Raw genomic sequence first — 19,012 nt, 5'->3', positions numbered from 1 at the left:
GCCATTAGATAGAATCTTTCAAGGAGATTTTGTGCCCATTAAAGATAGGAATGAAAATTCCACTTGATTCTGGTCCCTCATACAATCAGAATCTTGGTTTCCATAAATAATTCTTCCTTATATGGAGCTTGTCTTTGAGATTAATTTTGTCAATATATAATTGACTTAATCAACGTTTTTTTTTTTTTTTTTACTAAGGTAAGTTAAATCCTTGGTGAGAAAATACATTGAATAATTGTTTCCAAACAAAGTTTATTCTAGATTTGTATTACAACATTATTGAGTCTAGTTCTAGACTCTTCCTCATTCTAGACACACGTTAGAGTAGGATATACTTCTAGAAAAGTGTTGTTAAAGGTCTTCGAAAATTCCTCAAAAGCAAAAATGATAGAAGCAGAAAGTTTTGTTAACTTTAAATCTTAGGAGTTTTCTCAACAATCTCCTCATTTTTTATGGTGACAAAACTCTCCTGCAAATTTAAATTAAAACCCACAAAACAATACTTAAACAGCACAACTAATGGAAATTTGTGAACAAGTAAATATGCAACCAAAATAGGCAAACAATATATGCAAACATTAGACTTAATATTAATAGCAGTCTAAAAAAACATAATCCTGCAATCACATCAACCACACAAGTCACACAAACAGCACATTAAAAATCTCTTAAATCTGCATATGTCTCCCTTTTTTTGTCAACATTAAGAGGGGTCACACAAAACTGCAGATAGAACCATCAAACCAAAAACACACCAAAAAGTTTAAAAACAAATAGATGAGAGATGGAAGTCACGCAAGTACCGCACATGAATGGAGGAATGGGAGAGACAAGTTATGCTAACAACTTATTGCTTCAGGTATACCCCTTATGTTCTATTGATGTCCCTAATTTGTGGATATCTTTATAATTAACAAAATTTCTCTTCAAGAATGTACACTAGAGGGTATATGGAAGTCTTAGATCTTGTAAGGCCATCGCAACATCGGACAAACCCATTATTGTGATGTTCTGATTTGGATTAACATAGAGAATGCACGAAATTTGCACTATTCGATTGTTCTAAATGAACCGCCTACATATTTCAATCGAGAAGACATGTCCGGTAGTATAAGCTATCCTTAAGGATTGAGATTCATCTTTGTAAATGAAAAAAACTAAAGAGACGAGCCTCTTTTCTCTATATTGAATCAATAATCTATTTTTTCTTTTGTCGAAAGATGTGATATCGATGACGAAACCCATGAGGGAGGCAACCATCACAGCTCTCTTCTCCACCGCCGGCACCACCTTCCCAGTGAGCCTTGCCGTTGTGGACTTGCGCTGTTCCTGCGGCCCAAACACGCTCTACGCCGTGTACGATTTTATCGACTTCGTGATTGATCTCTGCAATGTGATGAACCATAAGCTGCCAGAGTTCCAAGTGTTCTTGAATGATCTCCCGGATAATGACTTCAAGCTGCCAGAGTTCCAAGTTTTCTTGAATGATCTCCCGGATAATGACTTCAACACCTTCTTTAGCAACTTCTAGCCGACATTCCGAGAGAAGCTGAGGGAGCAGATGAAGAGCAAGTACGGAGCTTCGATGTTTGCCTGCTTCTTCAATGGCATTCCCGGTTCGTTCTATGGGAGATTGTTCGCTTGAGAGAGCTTGCACTTTATTCATTCGTCGTACAACCTCCAGTGGCTGTCTCAAGTCATTTTTTGTCCCAAGTTTCGCTTGTTGACTTGATGGATTGTTAGGTCCCAAGAGGACTAGAGGAAAACAAAGGCAACATATCCATGGCGAGATTGAGCCCTCCAAGTGTGCTTAGGGCATATTATGAGCAATTGTAGAGGGATGTCTCGACGTTCTTGGTGGTCGTATGGAAGAGTTGGTATTGGGAAGTCGTATGGTTTTGACCCCCGCCGGTCGAAGAATCGACGAACCTCCAAGCGAAGACTGTTGCAACTTTTGGGATCTCTTAGCTATTGATCTTAATAAGATGGTCACCAAGGTAACCAAATAAACAAAAAATAAAGGAGTACTTGAATAGTTTAGAATTGAGTTCTATTTTAATTATTGCCTGTAGTCAAAATTGTATTATACTACCAACGACCCCGGTAAGTTTTCTTAATCCTCTAGGAATATTTTTTGTTTTCAACTCTGACCAATCATAACCATCAATTAGACAACAAAAAAACAATGAGATTAATGGTGACAATCTATGATTATTCCTGATTCTCCAGAACCCAAAGTACCTGTTAGATGAGCACCAGCTATAGTTTTCACATGAATTTTTTGAAAGAAAGTGATAGTGCATTTGTAAATCCTACATAATTAAATCAATTTCTCCTCCCTATGAATGTATTCGACAAAATCAGAGTACCAGAGATAAAATTATTAGGTACTTTTAAGTGCGCTTCGTTCCCTCTTAGGCATAGTGTAAAAAATGGAATACACATTTACATATTAGGAAACAATAAATATATCAGCAGTATGCAACAAGTACACACCCAATTAAATAAACAAGTTGCTATGACTTTTTTAAAGATATTATAATATTTTTTTAGTATGTCTTAAATTTTGTTATGGGTATTTGATCAAAGTTGAGTTTTGATATCCGAAATGAAATTTGTGACAACCTGACTTGAGAAAAAGAAAATTGAAGGTTAGTGTTGGTAGCAAAGGGCTTGAGCCTCGGTCGAAACCCGTAGCCCAACACTAATCCTCAACAAGGATGTAGGGGCACAACTCCACAGTAAAGAGCAGTATAAATATTGTTTTTATCAAGTTATTAGGTTACAAGAAGAGATAGAAAGACTTAAGGATTTTCAAGCTACCTTTTGTAATACTTGAATTTCCATAATGAATTTTGCTTCTCTTCTCCCCATGGATTTTCTCACAAGGGTTTTTCATGTAAATCTATGAGTTCTTTTATTTTTCTTGATTTTAATTTCATTGTAGTTTCCGCAATGGTCATAATACTATCGACTTGCAAGGTTTCTTATTTTCGATAGGAAATTTTAAAATTCTACATCTGTGCGCTAATGCGGAGAAAAACTCGACTTCTTCAACGTCCCCCACTACACACCCTCACCAAAAGAAATACGATGGGAGGGCCAAAAAGATCATTCTCAAACGATTGATTGAAGGTGTTTGAATTGAATTAGAATGCATTTGAGACCAATTTTGAGTTGTCACAGACGAAGCAGCATACGAGATGACTGGGTGCACGAGAGTTGCGGCCGAGCCCTTGCTCGTTCATCACTTTGGTGAAGATATCACTGATAAGATCAAAACTCCCAAATCACATATCCAATGAAAAGACTGCATGGGTAGACATCGTCATTTCACTGAAGAAAATAACATAGATAAATTGCAAAAACTCACAAATAAATACATTGCAAATGTATGTACTTTTATAGTGAAGATGAAATATGAATGTCACGTATGTTTATTACAATTTATAGAGTTTATCCTTCTCTTCTCTATCTGCCTCTTCTCTCTTCATGTGACAATTAAAAGAGTCCACATGGCTATTCCCACATGATATGATTCATAACATCCGGCCCTTTTTTTATCGAATGGCTCGTTCTTAATAAAAAGAAAAATAGACAAATGAGACAATGCATGACACGGCTTTGGCTTGATTGTACAAAAAAACTCATAATTGAAAGATATTAGGTAATTTTTCATATCTTAACCAATTGATTGTGATTGATATTACAACTTCTTATTACATAAAATGAGCATCCTATAAAGCTTATAAATAGACTAACATACTCTCTATTGATATATACACAAATTTTATATTTCGCTCCTCCGTATAATTCTTATCTAACCTAATGAAATGATAACACATGTATTTTGGGTTTGTTATTTACGACAATAAATTTGATGATTGTGATGTGGAAATAGTTTCCAAGACCACTATATTTGATTTTTTTTTCTAACTCATAAGTCAATGAAGAAAGTATATTTTTGGCTAAAAAATCAAATGCAAGACGAAGGAATATATCCAAGCACTCAAACAAAAACAAAAAATATTTCCTAATAACTGAGCATTCATATTATGATGTTAAAAGATCTTCATAGTTTGTGAGTAAAAGAAAATCATCCAAAAATCTCAAAAATATGGTATTGGTGACCAATTCAGTCATAAACTTTTAATTTGACCAATTTAATCTTGATCATTTTGACAATTTACAAATGTAGTTATTACAATTAATTTTAGCTTAAAATAGCCTATGTGAATGCCCGCCACCCTATGTGACATTGTCAGCACCAATGTAAATAATTTTGGAAATTTTCCCATGTTTTCTAATTTTTTTTATTTTATTTTTTTCCTTTTTATTTTTTTCCTTATTTTGTTTTGCCTATGACCTCACCAGCCACTGGATGCGGGCTTATGAGACCTCATTGTGGCCAAGAAGGGCTGCATCACCCTCGTAGATTAGGGCCACACAAGAGGGGAAAAGTACTAAAAAAGTCATAAACTTATTACATTGATACATTTCAATTGAACTAATTCAGTCCTAAACATTTTTCCATTGATACCAATTTAGTCCATTCAACTAATTTTGGCTAGCCAATGCTGACATAATTGTCTATTGGTGGTCGAGATGTCAATGCTAGCTGAATGCTTTGACATGATAATTTTTTAATAATTTTTTAATAATTTTTTATTTTTTATTTTTTATTTTTTCTTTTCTTTCTCCTTTTCTTGTCTCTCTTCGTCCTCCTTGAACTTTCTTTACAATGGCCAACGAGCCTCCCATGAGGATCACGGGACGAAGGCAACCTCATCAATCATGGGCAACATTGGCCTCACTTAGATCTGGGGAAAGCTGCCTTACTTGCGTCTCTAGGTGAGGGTTTCACACCCCTCGCCCAAAGTGGGCGGTGAGCCTTGTTGGACGCTACAAGGAAAGTTCAGAGAGGAAGAAGAGAGAAAAGAAAGGAAAAAAAAATTATTAAAAAATAAAAATATATATTTAAAAATTTCCATGTAAGCGTTCGACTGATGTCTACATCAATAAGCATTGGACAAACTTGATCGGATGGAATGAATTGGTACCATGTAAAAAAATTTATGATTAAATTGATCCAATTGAAAAGTTTAGTACTGAATTAGTATCATTGTAATAAGTTTACAACGCCCGCCAATTCATTCATGTCGCGACCAATTTTTCGGGTTTGAACCACCTAGGGTTTGGCTAATAGATTGTTAAGCCTAGACTTAACTCGGGCTCTCCCAAGCCCATACCAATTCGCGACTTAGGTTCAAGTTCTTAACATGCAATTGATTTTCAATTAGGAGTCGCCACTAATCTATTTTTGGTGGGTCGATTAGAAACCCAAGTAAAGCAATGGGAGTTTTATTTTACTCCTACGAACAAGAGAGACTATGGGTACGGGGACTTTGTTACACTAGATTCCTCTAATGCCCTTTCGATACCATTTTTATTTTCCAAAAAGTGTTTTTGCAAGCAGCTTAAATTGATTTTAAATCTATTTCCCTAACATATGAGGTTATCATGCGCGTGCACAAACTATCAATTTAACACCTAGATAAATAATAAATAAATTGCAAAAAAAAAAAAAAAAAAAAAACTTACCTCCAAGCAACGAAAGCATCTGCAATGTTAAATTAAAATCCACATCAACAACCTTAGATATGGTTTCTAATTAACACGCAACTTCTTTTTTTGTTTTCATTTAATTAATGAAAATCATGCAATATGCAATGCAATATTAACTAAATGACCTAATTCTAATGACATGTAATTTCTAATTAAATGGGCCTAGCAAAAATACTAAATGACATGCATCTCAATGAATCTAACCCTAATGACGTGCATATGGCATTTTTTTCTTTTTCTTAAAATAATGCAATCTATCCTAGAGAATAAAACTAATTTGTTCTAAGACATTTTTTGTATTTTTTTATGAAATTCAAAATTAGGTATAATGTGAAAATTACCTAGCTAAATTAAGATCCTATTCAATTTATATTAGGAATTAGGTTGAGCCAAATCCTAATTTAAACTAGAATATTATCTTAACCCAAATAATCCTAAAATGCAATCTATTTAAGAAAATGCCTAAACTTATAATAAATTAAGAAAAACATTATCTAAAATCAAACTAAGTGCAATTTAACCCTAATATGCAATGACGTACAAAATATGCCCTAATTCTACATGACAAGTGCATGATGATTTTTTTTTTTTTTATGAAAAATTTCGAAATTAAAATTGCAACCTGAGTTTAAAGAAACTAGCATCCTAAATTGACTTTTTTTTATTAAATAAAATTCGAAATAAAATTCCTATTCTAGATATGCTAGATAACCCTAAGACGAGGAATATTCTAAAACGAACCTAATCCTAATTCGATTTTTTTTATTTTCTTTTTTATGAAAAGGAAATTGATTCAAACGACACAATAGCAAATCAGGCAAGATAAGATCGATATCCACAAATTGACAAATCATATCCCGCGCATGGAATCGGATTGGTCAATTTTAAATAAAATCGCGAATCGAATCTCGAGCGTGAGATCGGATTGGCGATTTTTCCGTTCGATTGCAAGTCGTATTTCGAGCATGAAATCGGACTATCAATCTATGCACATTGTGAAATTAGGAAGATTTCCCAATTTAAAAAGATACCTTATATTTATGGATACTATAGCATCATTTTAAGATTCATACGAGATAGCAATTTCACAAATTAGGCAATAAAAATATATGAAGATCAATTTGATGAAAATTATTACCTAAATTGCAATATCACTCGGATACCGTTTCAAAACTCAGAGTACAACGAATCATGCGAATTGCGGTGGTGATGGCTCTGAGCTCGATGGAGGACTCGCCAGAGCATCGAGGATCATCAATATCACTGCACCAATCTGGTGGTGTCGAGCAATGATGATGGTCGATAAATTTCTGATGGATGCCTGAACTTCCAAGAGATGGGCCTGGCTCACGAAGGCTCTCTTGGACTTCAAACTGACATGGTCCTTTTGACCGGGTTCACCAGTCCCTTTAACCCAAATAACCTGCACGCACGTAAATTCCACACCGCAAGCAATGGAAAAGAAATCTTCAAATTTAAAGCCAGGCCTTCGCCGAGAAGCCTTCGGTTTGTTGCCGTAATTATGTGAATTTTGAGGCTCGGATGGCGGTGGGCAGCGTGCGGCAATGTTGACAACAGCAAACAGCGACCGCGTCGACGGCGAGATGGACCTGCAAAACACAAACTTCGATGGTGGTTCTTGATCGAGTGGACGAGTAGGCCAGATGGACGCCTCAACTTGGCTAGAGCAAAAAGAAGAAAGGACCGCAATGAATTTGTGGACTATCCCTCTTGTGATGCTTTCTCTCTCCTTCAAGATCTCCACTTCACTTTCTTCTTCTTGGATCCAGATCACATTTTCTTCGCCTGACTCCCACCACTTTCACAATTTATATTTTTTATTTTCCCTTTGCAGCATTGCAAACTCTCCACCGAATGGACTTCCTTTCATGGTTGATTGAGAGCAAACTTCTTCTAGCGGCAAAAGTGAAGCGTGGCCCAAACGCTTGCTGGAACTTGTCGGGACAGCTTAAAACGTTGCGGAGCAGGCTCCGAGCAAGCTTGGATTACAGCTAGTTTTGGACGGAAATTTCAGAGATGCTCTCTGTTTGAGCGTTGGTGCTGGTGGCACGTCCGAACAGCAGCTTCGTCATTGAGGTTGGAGCTCGCTGCGGCAGGTACTCAATGTTGCTGGGCTCCGTGGTGGAGGGATAGCACGAGCGGTGTTTCGACCAAGGCTTGGCCGAAGGACCTCTCCTCTCTTTCTCACGTGTTTTGTTTCCCTTAATTCAGTGTATGGCCATGTCTTCAATTGTGTGGCCTCCCCTTCGAAACCCTACACAAACAACTTATTTATAGGGCAAGGATTAGAGTTTTAATTTTTCCAAATTCATATCCACAAAGATTCTTTTTCAAAACACAATATTTGCTTTTCACATCTGCCCTATCCAAAAAATTCATCATATCTTGGAAAAATTTCAAATTCCTATTTTTCACGAGATTTAAAAAAACGGGCCTGGGCCAATTTGCTCACTTCGTGAGCTTAGTCCAACTTGTCAATTTAAAGATCAGAACTACTAATTAAAACCCATCTGCCACCGGTCCAACAAATGCAAAAAATGCAAATGCACCTAAATCTATATGCTATGCAATTAATTAATTAACTAATATTTTTTTAGAGGTTAAAATTAATCCCTAATTTTTTAATGTGATAAATGAATAAACGGGTCACCAAAATTTAGGTGTCAACAATTCATAAACTTTCAATTTGATCGATTTATTCTTGAACATTTTGACAATTTATCAATGTGGTTATTACAATCAAATTTTAGCTAATGTGGACGTCCATCGTCCTATGTGACATAATCAGCGCCAACATAAACAATTTTGGAAATTTTCTTTTCTTTTCAGAAATTTTTTTCTCTTTTTTTATCCTTATTTCCTCCGTTGGCCCATGACCTCCCTTGCCATTGGACAAAGGGCTATGAGCCCTTGTTGTGGTTGTTGGAGAAATCTCTCTAGAGTGTTTTGAAGCTGACAAAACGTTTCTATCAGTCTAGTCTAGAAGCTGTGTAGACCCTTGTACTTAGAGTCTGAAGACTTTCAAATCACCAGACTCAGCACACAAGACTCAAGACTCAAGACTATTCTCATTGACAGTTTCTAATCCAGTGACGAAAGCGATCCAGAGCTAAAGTGTTTGATTAAGGATTTGGTCTTATCGACTGTAGAAGATCTCTTGGCTGAATTTGATACAACAGATTAATTATTCGAAATCAAGATCATTTGAAGATCCGATGATTGACGAAATATTCTTGGAAGGTTCTATTCTTGGAAACCAAGATCCTGATTGTATGGGCGAACAGGATTGATAGGCTATCGACATATTCCTTTAATAGCTCGAATGACCTTCTTAATTGATTCTGTCCAACGGGAAGATTGGAAGAATTCCTTTGGTAAGTGCCAACGGATATGATGGCATAAAGGAGTATAAAAAGAAGACGTTCCAGTTATTCTAATAAGTGCTCGACAGAGAAATTCCAGAGTCTGAAGCTCCTTGATTATTAGTCAATTCATATTGAGCGAAATTGTACACACAAAGAGACTCTATACTTAGTGATACCTTGAGAGAGTGTGGTAGATCTTCTACACCAAGAAATCAAGGAAGAACAGTGCTGTAATATCTCTTTGTTCATAGTGGAAACCAGCCAGTGGGCTATCAGTGCAGAAGAGTGGACGTAGGCTTGAAATAAGCCGAACCACTATAAACCTCGTGTTCAATTTTCTCTTCCCTACTCTCAGTCTTACTTTGATCGTTGTTTGTTTATTGACGAGGAAAAATTGTCTCATTTCTATCAACTGTCTAGTATTGTGCGATTATCATTAGAAATTACTCGATATACCTATTCACCCCCCCTCTAGGTACTTATACTAGTCATATCAGTGGCCAAGGAGGACGGCACTGCCATTGTTAGGTTTGGGCCACGTAAGAGTTGGCGAGGGTGTCTAGACCCTCGCTTGTGGCCAACGGAGTAGGCGATTGTTGAGGCTATAGAATAATAGAGGGAGATAGGAAATTAAAAAAACAAAAAAATAAATAAGTTAAAAAGAAGTGACACAAATTATTCATGTAAGTGCAGATCATGCTCATTTAACATGTAAACAATTTTTTGGCAATATTAGGTTTAGGATTAAATGGCTCGTGTTTAAAAAATTTTGGATAATGATCCCTTGTGTGCTTAGCCCTATAGACAAGTCAAGCTACTCATGAACAAACTATTCGACTCGGATTCAATTTCAAAAGCTTTAGCAACTTGAGTGTTTGAATGGATGAGGCAAAGCTCAAACATACTTGATCGGGCCTTGCCACAAGGTTCAAAATAGTACTTTTTGACCCTCCAACATTTTGTCTTTCGGACGAAAATGGAAAAAGTCATTTCGATTCTTAAGATTTTGAGAAATTTTTTGAATAATGTCAAATTTTATATTTGCACTTTTTTTTTACAAGTTTTAAGTGATTAATATCAAATAAAAGCCGGATATTAATGTTTTTAAAATGTTACTAATAAGAAATAGCCCTCTTAAACACGAACCGCATGTCATAATAAAGCTTAGATTCAAAATTCAATTCAATAATCGAACTAGCTTGAGCTTGAGCTTATAAATCATTTTGTAATTTTTGTGATATCCTAATTTTCCAATTCTGTTTTCAATTGAATAAGTTGAGCATTTCATCTTCGTACCTATAGCTCTCTTCTCTAAGTTGGCCACTCACGAGATAACTAACCTATCAGGTGAAGCCGTTAAGGAATCTAAACGCAATAGGCTTGAGAATTCGACTAAGAATCGACTGCTCGACCGTGCTAATCTGCAAGGGTCATTACGACATAGACCTATTAGAGACCGGAGATAAATCGATTTGATAAAACCATGTGATTAAGTGTGAGTGATTCCACATAATTGCAAAATTGTTGTCGATCGGCACTAAACCAATTTTTCTGTCGTTTTAGTACCCTATGTCCATATTTGAAACCTCGAGATTTCCACGACAACCGAGAGTCGCCAATGTGTCAAAGATGTACTTTGTGGCTTGAAAATAATCAACCACAGGTCAATTGCACTGAAAATTCCTAAAAACTACCCGGTAGATTAGGACGCACTCAAATTGCGCCAAATTGAAATTAATCGTGAAATCAAACCCAATTTCATAAATTGGAAGTTCTATTATATCACAAATTATTTTAGGAACATCGACTTATCCTCAGAAGATTTTTCTACAAACCGAGATTTTTTGCGAAAAAGCAAAATAAGGCCGCTTTTGTTCGGGAAAGTCAGGAGGGCTAGTTTTGATAGCATTTTTGGGATGCAAGTTGGATCACATGACGGGGAAAAGTCATGAGATGGATGAGGACACCTTGGTGGATTTATTTGGGCTTCAATTGAATTTGTTTGTTTGAGAATTGAGCTCAATTGAGTAAGAATTGAAGGAATTGAAGAGGATTGAATGGAAATGAAGGCCATTTGCACAAAATTCGTATGCCATGGGGGAGCAACATTTCAGCCATTAAAAGAGGCTTCTTGAGGAAGATTTGAGAGAGAGAATAGCTGAGGATGACAGCCCAAGTGGTGGGGGCAAGCTCTCAAGTGTTTGGCCAAGTGTTGAAGGGCTAGAGAGGCCTTTGGGGTCTCCTCTTTCCAGCAGCCTTCTTCCTCCTTGAAGCATGACTTTCTCTATGGTTGAGGCTGAGGCAAAGCTCAAGAGAACTAGAGGAAACCACAGCTCGTCCCCCTTGGCCCTCGCACGCCCGCACAGCCACCGTCGGACCATTTTCCCCTCATATTTTCCCTCGTTCCAATTTCTGCTCCAGCAGACTTTTCGCCAAAGATCTGAGTAAAAAGTTAACTTCCCGAATGAATCAGCAAGCGAGCCACCCATCACCGTCAAGAGGACATCCAGACCGTTCCAAAGAGCCTAGCCTCACTCCAAACAGAGCCGATGGCCGTCCTGTACGCCGGCGGGAAGAAACCGGCCACCGATCCATCGGTCCGCCTGGCAGTTCGCCTGGTTTCGCCTGTTTCGCGTTTTCTTCGTGTTTTCTCCCATTCCAACCCTTCCTTCACCTATAGCAACCACCAGCAGGTCCTCCTCAACCCCTAGGAGCCACCAGTTACCAGCCAATGCTCTGTTTCTCCTCCGGCAACCAATTTATCAAAGTTGCAGAGGGAGTACGAATTTGTGGTTGTTGTTCCAGCCCCAGGACCGCCTTGGGTTGCTATGGTTGAGGTTCCCGAGCCTCCTTGCCACCGTCCATCAGCCATACGCCACCCCCAAGCCGCCGGACCTTCGCCGCTAACTGTTTCTGCGCCAAACCGCCACCAATTCTAGCCTTCTCAGTTCAAGATCAGTAGCTAAAGACCAACTAGCTGTGGGAGCTTCAAGGCCTATTTTAGGTGTCTTATCGGCCTCCGTTGGTGTCGCCGCTGGGAGATTTATTGACCGCCTTGGCATTGTGGTCGCCATGGACTCACCAACTCGCAAAACGGTGAGTTTATCCTCTAAACCTCACTTACTAAGTTAATTTTGCTTAAAGGGTGTTTAGATTAGTCTAAGTAGGTTTAGGTGGTTAGATTAAATTATTTAAATGTTAATTAGATTAGATGTTTGATTAGTTTAGTAGTTGATTAAATAAAGCTAATTGTATGTTTAGATTAGTGTAATCTTGTTTAAGCCTTAATTAATTATTTCGAAATTATAAATATTATTTTAATAAATTATATTAATATAATATAATATTTAATTATTTAAATTTTCGTATTTAAAATAAATTAATTTATATATCCGAAAATTATGCTTAGGGATGGCTGGTGGTTAGAATTTCACACTAATCGCAGTCGTGCGGTCAGTTTATGCTAATTGTTTGTTAAATTGAGAAATTAAGTGATATTGGTGAAGTTTTGGTATTTAACTTGAAAATACCCAGTGTTGGTTTTTTACACCATAATTGGTTTGTAAGACCAGTTTGAATCGTTGGGTTTGAATGGATTGAATATCCCGTTCTCTCGGTTTGTTATTGAATCTACGACTTTAGCGAGCAATTGGTTTATATACGTATCAGCTTGTGTGAGCACTGTATCTCAGCTTGTGAGAGCAATGATCGTTTATCAGCTTGTAAGAGCAACGATCCATTTATCAGCTTGTGTGAGCTACCATAGCTTGTGCGAGCTACCATCTATATCAGCTTGTGAGAGCATTGCATCCATTTCAGCTTGTGTGAGCCGTGATTGTATTGATAGATGAATAGATGGTATGGTTTAATAGATGGTATGAATTGATAGATGTGTGGAATGTATGATATCAATTGGATTGATTGAATTGATAGACCGATGGGCATGTCGGTAGTTTCAGCTTGTGCGAGCATTGTTTGAATATGAATTGTATTGACGTGCAGGAAGGAACTAAGGCAAGGTAAGTCCTTTGAATTGCATGGCTAGGCCACTCCTGAGTGTATTTTCTTCCTAATCGAGTCTTAGATGGTAAAACTCGTTGAGACATTGTCTCACCTAGTCATGGGCTTAAATTTTCAGGTCCCTTGAGGATGGAGCGGCCAATTCGTTTTGATTGGCCTTAAGGAGTTGCAGAGGTGAAGTACGAAGGATTGGTAAACGGGTTCGACTAGTAGGTTGTAGGACAATTCCTTTTTTAGAGCTGGTCTTCTGTAGAAGTTTGGCTATAGACCTCTATTTGTAAACTCCGTTGATATATAAAAAGCTTGATTTGGTTATGATTGATTGCCTGCTTTTCTATCCCAGAGTTTTGTTGTCTGAGGATTTATTTCGCTTCTGCATACGTAATAAAATGAATGGGTCGGCGACGTGTCCTGGGAAGTCGCAAAGTTTTATCGACCACAGAGAGATGTGCGCGTGCTTGAGGTTCAGGGAGTGACAATTTTGCTCTTTGATGAATTGATGGTTTTGCTGCATTCTCAAGGATATGTTCAACAATAAAAGCAAATCTTTGGGCTTTGTGGTTAGGTCTCAACTTCATAAAACAACTTGATTATCTCAAAATCATCATTGGGATTGGCTCTAAAACCATTACAAATTTGTTAGTTTATAACTTATGATTGACAATGCTATCTCTGCTTAGCTTAAATATATCACAAGACCATTGCACTATCACTTACAATTTCGAAGTGCAACAAAAACTTTGGGAAGGAAATCGTTGCTAACTAGCTTACTAATTTTGGAAGTGATAAGGGCTTGGACATTAGATTCTTTTCATTATCTCCTAAAGGGTTACTTCATATTCTATAGGGGTGGGCATGGTTCCCCAATTGAATCGTGAACTAGACCGAACTAACCATGAGAATAGGTCCAATTTCAAGTTCTGATGGAAATCTTAGTTCCCGATTCCAAATTTTTTGGAACATGTATTATAGAGTTCAATTGCCAATTCCCAATTGCTAAGTGGGAACCAAACCAGACTAGAAACCGAGAATCGAGAACAGGAGAACTGGACTAGGAAGCAAACATGAAAAGGATTGGTGTATGAATGTTTGCTCTAATTCCAATACCCTTAGTGCATGTATCTCTTTCCTGACGCAAGGAGGTGAAAGTAAAATGCTCACCCAGTGGTCTAAAGATCCAAACTAGACTGGAATAGATTTGTTTGTGTATTCATGCTTGATTTGATTGGCAAAAGGACCCTAAGTTGAGAATCTCATCAACTGCTCTTTTCTAAGCTGAATGGGAGTGATTTAGTGGTATGACTTCTGCTCCGATCCATTCACTCTACAAGATTAGTATGCGTTTTCCTCTTCCCTGGGTCATCACACTCTAGTTCCAACTTGTAATCTAAAAGAGTAAAAATGTTACGGTCAAGTTCTACTTTTGATGATTGAAAATAAAGATTTTAAATATTTTGACTTTCAATTCATATCCAAGTGCAATTTTCCAATCGAACAACTTCTATTTGTGTGAAATCTTCATCATCGTCTATAGATTACAACGCTTTGTCTTCCTCTCCCTAGATTCTCCAACATCATGGGAAGAAGGTATATGGGGAAAAGATGATCAGGTAGGGAAGCCTATGCAAGGTCTTCCATTATATTCAGGGAAGATTATTGCAAAAAGCATGCAACATAATCTCCAAAGAAAGATTCTCGCTTGTTAGTCAAGCTTGGAAGCCCCTATCTTTATTGGAAAATTTGAAGAAAAGAAGTGCAAGTTTGGAACGCAACCTATACAAGGTGAGTTACAGGCCCCGCTAGTCTCCACTGGATATATTCTCGGGAGTACCCTAAAAAAAGGGGAACATTTCCTCTTCCCAGCCATTTCAGGTTGAAAAAAAAGCACAATGGAATGAGCAGTATCAATAGTTCTCGATTTTCCACTTGATGTAAAGCCCAACCATGGGAATAGTGAATTGGATAACAACATTCAAGATTAATTAAAGGCAAAAGGTCTTGCCTATATTTGCAGGAGCTACGCATGCATCCTCAAATATATGTGATGAGGTCTTTTAATAACTATTTTAGTTTAATTAAAATTAATTATAATTTAAAACTCTTATTATTTTGTAATAAACTATGTTTGTTGTTTCTTTAGATTTCAAGTGGTTAGAATTTGGAGTGATTTTTTATGAATGATTGAGGACTTAAGTTCTACAATTTAGATTTGCTGTCACGTGTTTTGAATTTTTTATTATTTATTTCATTGTACTTGTCCATCTTTTATGGATTGTTGCTATTGATAAATAGATATTTTTTATTGAATTCAATTTCATTCATCTTAACAAAAAATGAAACAAAAAAAAAAAGTAGAAAAAAAAGAAACAAAAAGAAGAGCAAACTCTTTTTACCAAAAAAAACAAAAAAACAAAAAACAACAAACTCATCAATTCACACCCTAGAACCGATTGATAGGTTTCAGGCACTGCATGCTAAGTATCAAGATATGCAGGGTAAGTTTCAACAATTAGAGAACTAGTTCCGACAGAATAGGTTACAGATCAAACGTGAAACTGCTCACTCCTTAATATTTTATTAGGTGATAGAATAGGAATAGTATCAAATTAGTCTGGTGGTTATTTGGAGCTGAGTTGATGAACGACTCTCACCGTCTTTTTCACCGCACAAAAGAACAAAGAGGACACTTCGATCCCTCTTTGAAAACGGCGTTTGCATCGCATTCAAGATTTTCATTTGGAACTTCTCTCTCAGGCAGCCAATCGCCAAAAGGCATTAATCCGCTCTCTTCAAGAAGTAAAAAAAAAACAGAAAAAAAAAATAGAGAGAGAGAGAGAGAGAGAGAGAGAGAGAGAGAGAGAGAGAGAGAAAATTCCGCCACAAAAAGAAAGAAACTTTCGGATTTCGACATATCGATTAATTTTGGCCTCGACTCGCTGTATGTTACCCCCGTTTCTCTGCCCCCGCGTTAACCCAAGATGCCCAGCTCCCCGACTATCGTACACTAACCAAGTTTTAGCGCTTTACCCAAGTTTCCTTCTTCTTCAAAGGTCAAACCTTTGAGGCGGAATCCCACTTTGGCGCTCGAGTTGCGCTGCTCGAGATCGGCCATGGTGGGTCTGGCTCGTGCGTGCTCGCTCGTGGGAAAGGCAAAGTCTTGAGTTGAAGGCACATGGCTGAGACCATGAGAGCTGCTTCTTTCGGAAGTGGTGGTGGTGGCAGCGGCGAAGATATTATGATTCTTGAACAGGAAGGTTTTATTGATGGGTCGGCTGGTTTCGTGGCTGGTGGTTTGGAATCGAACCTTAATCATCTCGTTGGTGCCTTCTCCGTTTGGTCTTTTACGTTTCAAAAATATGCTCATTTTGTTGCCTTTTCTTGCAAAATTTACAGTTTGAGACAACGTGTGCTGTGTTAGGAATTTAGGAACAAGACTTTCGATCGTTACAGTTTCTGGGTTCTCTTAAGCCAAGCTAGTTGCACTAGTTAGGTGGTTAATCTTGTGCTTCCCCGTTTCGTGTCTCTGTTTGCTTGAAATTTTCTGGTGATTGTACTGCCTTATTGGAGTTGAATTGTCAGCCAAAGCTCTCATCAATCAAAGCCGGTTAAAGTTGAAAATGAAAATACAGTGTAGAAGAGCAAAGCTCTCCACATGCTTTGCAATACGTTGGACGGCTATTTTCTTTTTTGTAAAAGAACAGCTTCTTATGGCATGATTGGCTCATCTACTCAGAAAAGCTAAGAATGCCATAGGCAGTTGTATACCTATCGCCCCTGTGTTAACTTCCAAGAAAATCTTTTGCTGATGTATGCAGAGCAAGTGGCTCGTTGCTGGCGTTTTTGGTGCCATCATTTTATTGAGGCATGATGCTGAATCTCGGTGGGCTCCCATGGGTTCGGATGTAAATAGCATACTTTCGGTCGTACTCAAACAAATATTGAATCAAGAAAGGCCAGTGTCCACTGTTCTTTGTTTTAGCCCACGTCGCCTGTATAGCTCCCACATAGCATTGGAACATAAGATTCCAAGAAAACGATGAACCCAAAAACGCAATGAACCATACGCTAATTTGGTTCGGGCATATTAACGGATACATGGTGAGCAACGAGTTGGGGAGCAAATATTGACTTGTTCCAAGCTTGAGCGCACACCCAAACTCAAAAGTACTCAACAAGCAACATTTAGATTCAACAAAACCAAACAAAACCAACTCATTCAAGTCAAGAACAAGAGAAATGGAGTAGACTCTCGCCTCACTCAAAACAAGAAAGATCAAGCAGGGCAAAGAGGTTCATGGAATTAGCCTCCGCCGTGGGGGTCCTTACCTGGCCCGGAGACTATGCCTAGAGGGCGAGCCCTAGACGAATCAGGCTACAGTCGGCCACCTTAGTGCCTCCTAGCCAAGATCCTCGGGGTAAGGGCAAGCTCTCTCTCTCTCTCTCTCTCTCTCTCTCTTACTCTTGGCTCCCTCTCCAGCCTCTCTTTCACTCCTTCAGCGAACGTCCAGCCATCTCAAACGCTTCATCTAATTTCTTTTAAGTATGCAGTTGTACAGCTGTAGAGCTCCCAAACATCACTTAGACTTTCTGATTAATGTATCTCCTGGCCTCATAATCGAATGGGTGTATTTCCTTTGACCCGCAGAACAATGATGGGACCCTCCTCCCAGATTGGTGGCCCATCTTCGCTTCTTTGCAAGCTTCGCTTGAAGGGAGGGACATCGAAGTAGAGCTTACTGCAGAGAATTCAACGCGTCCCGACACCATCGGCGTTGCTCACAGACGGAGAGGAAGATGAAGCCGCAGGATTTGCCGAAGGCAGCATAGACATTTCTGGACGAGCGAGCGAGGGAGAGAGAGTTTTGGTCTCCAAATGAGCTCTCCCTTTCCCTAGTTCTTATTCTCTCTTCTTCTCTTATGCTCCTTCTTTCTCCCCAGCGAAGCGACCCCAACCAACCTCTCTCTTCAACTCCTCCTGCCGGCTAGGGACAAGCGGTTCCTAAATCCACATAAATTCCATTTGATACTTAAAATCTACCCATTAGAATAAGTTTTTCATTTTTTAAACCTGAAACCTGAAAGTGCTAGTATGAACACCTAGAGGGAGGTGAATAGGTGTAAAAATAGATTCTGCAAAATGCAGTGAAAACCTTTACTTTTAACCTAAGTTTGAATAATAACAGATTTTTGAAACTGAGTCTGAAAAGCAGTAGACTTTGAGCGAGATCGGACTTTAGCAGTTAAATAGAATTATGAACAAAATAAAGGAGTTCAGGGAAGAGAATAAGAACACAAGGTTTATAGTGGTTCGGCTTAATCCAAGCCTACGTCCACTCTCCCATGCTAACAGCTTTCTTGGCTCGATTCCACTATGCAATCAACAAGATATTACAACTTTGAGTACAAACACTTAGTAGTAGATCACACTATCTCACTAAGTCACTCTTTTGGTATTTCTCTCACGATCATAAATATTTAAGCTCACAAGAGACAAGTGTATGATCGAAGATCGCTCAAACTTTGGAATTATAAATTCTACGCTCCGTCTCTTACTTGCTCATCGGTCCTTGATCTCCTTAAATACTCCTCCACTTCCAAACTAGCCGTTGGACAGTATCTCGAGGATCGTCTTCCAATCTACCCATTGGACAGATCTGTGTCTAGAAGATTTGGTAGCCGTTGAGTGACAAAGATAGAATCCCAAATTAATTCCGATCGCCCATACAAATAGAATCTTGATTTCCATAAGTAGAGCTTCTTCATATAGAAAGTTCTTGTCTTCAAGATCCAATTGTCAATCAATTAGATTGAGTCAATCAAATCAATATTGATTTGGAATCCAAACCATATCACTAGCCGTTATATCATTGGGGCTTGTATGACGTTCTGTCGAATCTAGATGTAAAGTCTTAGTGCAATAGACTGTACAATCTGAGTCTGAGTACAATAGACTTTACAATCTGGGTCTGAACATATTCTAC

General features: G+C 38.1%; 1 pseudogene; it reads left to right on the top strand.

Moving 5' to 3' along the window:
- The first annotated feature begins 1,231 nt into the window (after positions 1 to 1,231).
- On the top strand, positions 1,232 to 2,265 carry LOC104417311 (annotated as a pseudogene).
- The last annotated feature ends 16,747 nt before the right edge of the window (positions 2,266 to 19,012 follow it).

This window comes from Eucalyptus grandis, chromosome 8 (genome assembly GCF_016545825.1).
Source record: "Eucalyptus grandis isolate ANBG69807.140 chromosome 8, ASM1654582v1, whole genome shotgun sequence".
In the NCBI taxonomy this organism is placed as follows: Eukaryota; Viridiplantae; Streptophyta; class Magnoliopsida; order Myrtales; family Myrtaceae; genus Eucalyptus; species Eucalyptus grandis.
The sequence above is the reverse complement of the archived record's forward strand: the minus strand, read 5'-3'. Positions and strand labels throughout refer to the sequence as shown.